The sequence below is a fragment of the Alligator sinensis genome, unplaced genomic scaffold, assembly GCF_000455745.1.
Source record: "Alligator sinensis unplaced genomic scaffold, ASM45574v1 scaffold274_1, whole genome shotgun sequence".
Taxonomy (NCBI): Eukaryota; Metazoa; Chordata; order Crocodylia; family Alligatoridae; genus Alligator; species Alligator sinensis.
The window spans coordinates 777,775-783,774 of NW_005842124.1; the positions used below are offsets into that span (position 1 = coordinate 777,775).

Below are 6,000 nucleotides of genomic sequence, written 5' to 3' on the forward strand. Positions count from 1 at the left end.
AGACATGAATCCTGCTTTGACTCTGCACAGTTGCTGAAATCTCTACTCATGAACCTTTGTGAGCCTGAGGCCTCGATAGCTTGCTCTAACAAATTACTTTGCTCATTAGAAACAGAGGAAATTGTACCCCTCCAAAAGGAGGACATAAATCTAAATTCCTTTCCAACTGTGTATATTCTTTTCATTAAACCTACCGGGTGCATCTACATGTGCTATTATGGTGCAGCAATAAACTCTGACTTCATTTGCAGCATCTACAGATGAACCTGAGACCACAGCAATTTGAGCTGGGGAGGAGCAGCCCTGGGCTGGCAGCAGGCTCAGGGGGTCAGCCCCGGGGTCCGGGTGGCAGCATCAGGTAGCGGAGGGGCTGGCTGGAGCATTAGTGTCGAAACTGTGAAGCTATGTGGCTGACCCCACAAGCCGGCTGCCAGCCTGGGCCTACTCTGCCCCAGCTCAAAGTGCTCAAAGCCCACCCACCCTGTGAGAGGAGATTTTCAGGGTTGGTGCAAAGCATCCTGGGATACTGGGAACTGTGAGTTAACTTGAATCTGGAGGGGATCTGCAACAGAAGTTCAATAAACCAGTTTAACCTAAATCAGTTAAGTCTGATACTGCAGCCATCCATGTTTATCTTAAATATGTTTTGGCCATTTTGAAAGTGGTTTATGTGAACTGAACTTGTGCTATGTTCATATTTGAACCGGTTTCTGATCACTTATACTGGTTTATGTGTAATTTCTGTCCCTAGCCCCAAAGATCAGGTCCTTAGTATCTTATTGATAGATGCTAGCATTCTCCTTTTAGTACAGCATTACCTAATAATAATAATAATAATGGTGATAGCACCCACCACCAACAAAGTAATGCAGTTCTGTTGAAGTAGAGCTACAAATTTCAAATCAATCGCACTTCTTCCTAACCAATTATAGAAAAGTGGATTGTGGATTTTTCTGTTCACTGAGAAGTGAGGCTCTCCCCAGACTTCTTAACTGATTTTGCCTTGTATCTCTCATAATTTTAGAGCAGGAATCTTCAAAAGCTTCTTTTTCTGGCTTCTGGAATCCTGTGCATATGAAATGACACCTTACATTCCCAATTTCAATAGGCCACTGGAATTGGGATATTTTCAGTTTTAATCCATTTGCAAAAATCCATAGGAGGGCAGGTAAGTTTGCTTTCCAGTTAGTGAAACATTCCCCCCTCCCATTTGTTTTAAACTGGAATTTAGTTTTTAAATTCATTAAATTGTTTAAACTGTTTTTGCTTTCACCTAATTAAATCTAAAAAGGGGGACCAAAAAGTATTTGCTCTGCTTGATGCAGCTGGGAAAGAAAATAATTTTGTTCCTGCCCAGTTTGAATCCCTGAGTGCCACTGATAATATAAGTCTCCAAACTATGAAAAAGAAATGGGGAATAAATCAATAAAAAGAGTGTGCATCACCAAACAGGACAATATTTATACGTTTTCAAAAAAAATTCAGAAATATCTCAAATATTTTCTTTTAATACATGACCAATTTTAGTGCAATTGTTTCATTTCACAGAACCCCCACTGCAGCACCCTTATAGTCATCAGTTTATAAGAGACATGTTTTTCTGACCAACCAAACCAGGGTAGTGCAGACTCTGGTGCATAGCTTTAAGATAGCTGATCATTAAACAAAAATGTTAAACACATTTTCCAAAAAGATAGGATTATTTCCTAGAATCATTAGAATTTTATACGCAAGACAATATCCCTGCCAAATGGATACACAAGCAAGTCAGACATCCTGTGTGTAGTACAATAGTTATCATAGATAACTGCTGAATGTTCCTTTAGTCCAGTCTCTTGATTGGGCAAACATTGTTAACCCTTTCACTCAATATCACTCTTAAAATATACCATTGCAACTTTACCAGCATTGTAACTACTAGCTTAAGCTTAGTTTTAGCACTGTCAACTATTTCTACAAGAACAGAAGGGTGGTATCTGGCTTTCCCAGTGTTTGCTTTCCCCAGCTAACTTCTTTGCAAATCCTTCCTTTATTTAAAAGCTTTAGTTTATTTTTCTGGCTAATACTCTTTTCTCTGACCCGACCTGATCTTTCACCCTATTCAGTAGCTCCCTTGGAATGGGGAGCGGGACTGGAAAAACTATTTTTTTTAAAAGGTTTAACAGTTAATTTGGTTTAACAATATTTTCCAAGAAGATACTTAGGAGAAAATATGGCTTTCAGGAAATAAATGTGTTGAAGGTCTGTTGATTAAATACTAATTAAACTATTTCAACTACTTTCTGACTGTATATAGCACTTACTGCATTTCTGAAATGGTCCACTCATACAGGTGTCTTTACTATATCAGAGCCACAGTGATGCATGTTCTATGATTGGTTATCTATGCTGTAAGTTTGTTTTGTTTTGAGCTGTTGGTTTGAACCTACCATCAATTTTTCTTCCATCATAATTCTACCTCACAAATAGACCAAGCCTCAATGTCTGCCAGCACACACGTGCATCATGCTGGCACACCAATGCATATCTCTTCTGGATATGTGTCCTCCAGTGCTCTAGGCACTTTGTATATCTACATTATAAGCACTAGGTTGAGATTCTTCTAGATTTCTGTGTAAAATACCAGATAATTCAATGACCAAATTCTCCTACTGCTGAAAAACCATAAAATAGATGCTAAAATGTGAGAAGAAATATTGTGTTTTAAACATGTTGTGCCAGAGAACAGGTTCCTCTAGTGATGAAAATCTGTGCGCTACCATTGGTAACACACAGATTGACATGAATTTATGTTAGCAGAGAATCTACCCCTAAGTCTACAGTTCTTGCCTCCCAAAAGAAGGCCTACTGAAATTTACAGAAAGATACCGATTGACATTGATGGGTTTTTGATAAAGTTCTTTGTCCTTGGACTTCCATGGGCCCACAGAAATTAAGGGCTGTGGGATTGGGTTCACTTATATGTATATCTACCATGAGAACATATTGTCATTTTTTTATTGAAGTAGTTTTCAAGATGACTTTTTCATTATTTAAAATGAAACGGTTCAACTTTAACAATTCTCAAAAGTTACTAGTATCTTTATTAAAAAACAAGTTTTTAAGCATGTTAAAAAAATATCTGTCATTGCTTCCACGAAAACAATTTCTTTTTTAATGATGTATAGAAATGAATCACTAAAACCACATTTCACAAACATTCAACTTTTTGCCATAAACCGGTTACTATTCTGTACAAAGTTTTTTGTTTTCATAAGGGATGCTTCTCTGCCTGTTACTCTCTCTCAATGTGAGCTAAGAACATATCAACCAAAAATCTCCCTTTCCTGAACTCTCAAATAGAAGTGCGCCTGTTTTATAAATTTGTCTTTATATAAAATGCTACTGTCATGTGCTTAGAAAAAAATGTACAAAAAAAGCTGCAAGTGACCAAAACTGAAATACTGCATCAAACAAAAATGAAACTGAAAGGTGAAATCCAAGAATAAACGCAAAGCTTCCACTTTCCAGTTACAATTCAATTATGCAGTATTACAATGCAGGGCTATTTTAATAAAATATTAATGAGGAACTGAGTTTTAAAATAGCATAATATTACTTTTGACTAATTACTACAAATATAAATTATGCTTGGGGAAGGGTGGTTTTATTTTTTCATTTAGACTTGTAGAATTGCCTTTTTCCTAGAGCTCTTGGAGAAAGGCCTGGAAGCATGAACCCAAACAATGACCTCAAACATCCATGATTTTTTATAATTTTTCAAACTTTGTAATATAAACTGTGCAGTTTACTCCTGTCTTTACTGTAGGCTGAAACAAACTTCTGGATCCAACTAGTTCAGAACTTAGAGGTATTTGCTATTTTCATGGTCATTTGGCAGTTTGAGATTTATTTATTGTTTTAACAACCACAGAAGCTGTTGATTAAGCAAGTGGCTTCTCTGTTTGATGTAGAGGTGAAGATCCAATCTTCAAATGCAGTTGCCAAAATAGGTGCTTAAATCCCCATTTGATTGTTTAAATCCATGCTTGGTCAGGAAAAACAGACAATTGATCAGCTAAACGGTAACCAATTTCCCAAATGAAAAACATGCCCAACCTATTTCATGTGTGCATTTGAAAAGAGGTCTCTCTATAATAGTGGCATAACTCTTTGTGGGAGAAATATGATCTAAATAAAGCTCATAATTGCACCAAACTAGACAAAGTTGATGCTTTTCACTACTGATATCTGTAAACAGTTATTCCTCCTGTTATCACTATGTTAAAATGTGCCCGGGGGGGGGGGAAGGGAGATCTTTATAATTTGGGGTAAATCACTACCTGCAATGGAAAAACTCATAGAAAGGAGGCAGAGGGAGGGTGAAAGGATCTGTTGACCAGTTTGTTCAATCAGAAGAGCAAAATATGCCTCTCCTGAGAAAAGGCAGTCACTTCTAGTACCCACAGACTTCAGAGGCTCTACTAGATGCCAAAGCTGACTGTCTACATCAGTTCTGGGATGCCCTGTTCCCACACCCTATTTAGAACAACATTGTTGAGATTTTAAACATCCAGCAAAAGGTACTAAAGATCAGGAAGTCTCCACTTGCAAATAAGAATTAACCTAGGAGATGATTGGGCTTTTTCACAGAAATCTGATCACCTATTCTAATCTTTGTTGCCTCTGCTGATCTTTCTGTTCACTTGCTTTACAATAAATAAAATGCATGCTTAAATTTCAGTATTTGCTGTGCAGTAAACCTTTGCTAGCTTACATTAAATATCTTGTATCTGATACTCGGAAACTGTAGCTGACAAGCCAGTGGTAGATAAGGGTTGTAAATGCATGCACAGCACTTTGGTCTATCATTTCATGAGCCTTGGTAATTAATCTTAGTATTGTTCACATACTTTGTCATGTTAAGTCTTCGGTTTTAAAATGATACTGGAATTTGCTTAAGTAGTCAAATGGCACAGTTTTCAGACTATATACACACGCACAAGTGCTGAGATACACACACATATACTCGCACATAATTCAGTTCTGTTTATAAAAAAAACCAATCCATCCTCATTTCTGACACACTGGTTGAAGCTCAGTGGCTTGATTTACCATTTTAATGAATTCTTGGGATGTTAATGGCAGGTGATACATAAAATACACTAGTCATACATTACCCACTTACCTATCTCTACCTCTGCTATGGCCATAGTGAAGCTTGCTCAAAACTTCAACAGAGAGTGAATGAAGCCTATAATAAGCTGCAGAGACTCCTGGTAAGAAGTCACCTATCCAGCTTCATAAGCAAGGAGTTATACAATTTAACATTGCAAATATTATCAAGTTAATTGAAAACATATCCTAGATTAAGCTTCATGCTACTAATGGTGGTATCGAGAAAACAGACTATTGATATCCAAAGTTTAAATATATACTGTATGCCAGTGTGCACAATCATTATCTTTTTAACAAGAAAAATCTGTATTTTATAAATGACTTTCCTGAATATAAAGGTGTATATTAAACTTCTAAAGCATTAAGCAAAAATACTTTCATGAATAACTTACCAGTTGCTGAATCTGGAATGATCCCTGCCCTATACTCCCTACCTGCTCTCTTGCTGGCAATCGCTCTCACTCTCTGTACTCTCTCTCTCTCCCCCGTGTGTGGAGATTGCAATAAACTTTGAAAACTAGTAGGGACAGTGTCTGAAACAACTTAAGAAAGAGAACAGGAACAATCATTTCGTTCTCTTTTTTCAGATGAGTACAGTACCTTCAGAAAGAAGGAAGGAAGGGAGGGGAGAGGAAGTCAACAACCCTTTGCTTTCCTGCAAAAAAATAAGGAAACAGTAGATAGCAATCTCGTTTTCTCTCAAACAAAATGTTTGGAAAAATAAATATAACCAAACCAAAAGGAATTCCTTAAATATTATAATTGCAGTATTGGCTTCATAAGAATTAATTTATCGCTCACTGTATGCAACGACATCAAAACGAATGAAGTTCCAAAAGAAGC

The 6,000-nt window shown here is 36.9% G+C and overlaps 1 protein-coding gene across 3 annotated transcripts in view; it reads right to left on the reverse strand.

The window, feature by feature from the left end:
- ZNF366 (zinc finger protein 366) overlaps positions 1-5,704 on the reverse strand; it is an 88,861-nt gene extending 83,157 nt beyond the window's left edge. For all 3 annotated transcript variants that reach the window (XR_003094368.1, XM_025205661.1, XM_006024905.3), the window contains exon 1: positions 5,550-5,704. The gene's annotated coding sequence lies outside the window, so the exon portion shown is untranslated. The remainder of the gene's footprint in view (positions 1-5,549) is intronic.
- Positions 5,705-6,000: the final 296 nt, after the last annotated feature.